Source organism: Apaloderma vittatum, unplaced genomic scaffold, assembly GCF_000703405.1.
Source record: "Apaloderma vittatum isolate BGI_N311 unplaced genomic scaffold, ASM70340v1 scaffold10515, whole genome shotgun sequence".
Lineage (NCBI taxonomy): Eukaryota > Metazoa > Chordata > Aves > Trogoniformes > Trogonidae > Apaloderma > Apaloderma vittatum.
In genome coordinates, this window is record NW_009717645.1 from 676 (window position 1) to 2,663 (window position 1,988).

Genomic DNA, 1,988 nt, shown 5'->3' on the forward strand with positions numbered 1-1,988 from the left:
GCTGTGGTGTAGTGGTTAGGTGTGCTGGGATGAAGGTTGGACTAGATGATCTTCAGAGGTCCCTTCCAACCCCAAACATTCTGTCATTCTGTGATTCTGTGATTCTGTATTCAGTCTCAGGAAGGTCCCACGGTGACATGGGACCGGAGGATTTGTTCCCGGCCGGCCGGGTGGAAACATGAAGTAATTTTTGAGAAGTAATTTTTCTCCGAGTTTATTCGGTTAATCTGGATAGAGCATTGTTGGAGACACACTCCAGCTGTTCCCACCCAGGCTGAAACTAATTTAGCTTAATTCAAAGATTTGCTGACACGAGTTAAAATGGTTTTAATCTGCCCTTTGTGCTCTTTAGCTTGCGTATTAGCAAATTTTTGAGCGCGTTTGACATGCGTGGCCCGGGCTTGGCACGTCCTTTGCCTAATGCCAGCAAGATCCCGCGTTTGCAAATTGTCTCTGTTAAATCTGGTCAGTTTGGGGGGGATAGGTAGGCACCCCATCAGAGCATCAAACCTCTGCCTTCCTGCAGACCCTTCCAAATGCATCTCCTCATCCCCAAAGAGCTCTTTTGCGTGATGCTGCTGCTAATAATCTAAAAAAAGAAAATAATCCCACCCTCTGGAGAGCTTTGCCCATCGTCCTTCCTTCCAGTGACTGGATTTTCAATGACCTTGCAGGTCTTCTAGATGAAGGTGCTGGGATTCCCCAGAATATTTCTTCATCCTCATCTGCTTCTCTGATAGATAACATAAAGCTGTCACTTCATTACTTCACCCCCACCAGACTTTTTTTCCTTTTTCCAGGTAATTTCTGAATCGGATGAACCACGACTGCCCCTACAGTGACCTCCTCGGGCAGAAAATGTGGATCATTACCTCTCACTTAGTTGAGGGGTTTTAATTTTACAAATAGCCCAATTCACTCCGTTTCTGCTGATAATATCGAATAACTTTATCAATATATTGTGGAATTATACTGGATGAAGAAAGGATTTTTGTTCGACTCAGTACCTAAAATAGACAGTTTTATTTCTTGGGTTTTTAACCAGATCCGTGGAGACATCATCCCTCTTACTCTGTTGAGGTCTGCAAATTTCTTTCCCTGTTTTTTTTTTCCCCCAAATTTCATTCGTGGAACTTTAAGTTTTAGGCTTCAGCTCACTCCCTGTGATCGTTCCCCATCGCTCTCTGCCACCCGAGAAATGTTTCATCCTTTGCTTTATCAGGTTGTCTGTCAAACTTTTTTTGGCCAGCTTTAGGACGATTTTCTCCAAGAATTTATCTTGTCATTTTTTTACCTTCGTTTGGGCTTTACTTCCACATTTTTTAGTGATTTTTTTTTTTTTCTCTTCACGATAACTGAGGACACAGTGCTCAGTCCTCCAGGGTGCTGGTCCCAGCCCGGGGGCTTTCCTACATCTGCTGCTTTCCCTCTACCTTGAATTTTAAAACTCCTCTGCAGCCTTTTTGATTTTAGGTGGAGAAAATGGGTATTGATGTGTCTTTGATATCAAGCTCTGGTCCTGAATTTGTCCTGAAATGGCTCTTAAAGCAGAGAAAAACCAGTTCTAATTGGTGGAAATACATTCTTAGGAACAGTAAAACTCAGAGGACTCCTCATGTTGATATTCAGGCATGACAAGATGAAGATGATGAGTGTTGGGAATGCCTCTGGGACCCTAATTTTGCCTCTCAGACACTTAAGTATAAATATATATGGAGAGATGCTATGGCTACATGGCATGATGATATATTTTCCATGGTTTATCAGCCTTATTCGGTGCAAAATTTGATTGAAGCCCATCAATGAGCATCTGTTCCTCTGGGTAGGAGAAGCTGGAGGAATCACTCCCCGGGCTTGCTGGTCCAGCTTGGCCGTGCTGTTGGGAGATGCCTCCAAAGCATTTTCTCAACACTTCTTCAAGGAGAAGGGCTGGTTTTATCCCTATTGGCCAAGAGGAAGATGAGTTGTGGGGAGATGAAGGGGAAAGA

At 43.6% G+C, this 1,988-nt stretch overlaps 1 protein-coding gene across 1 annotated transcript in view; it reads left to right on the top strand.

The window, feature by feature from the left end:
• The window catches only part of LOC104274370 (zinc finger and BTB domain-containing protein 47), a gene marked incomplete at both ends in the record, with an annotated part of 5,310 nt that overhangs the window by 664 nt on the left and 2,658 nt on the right, over positions 1-1,988 (top strand). The window lies entirely within an intron of this gene.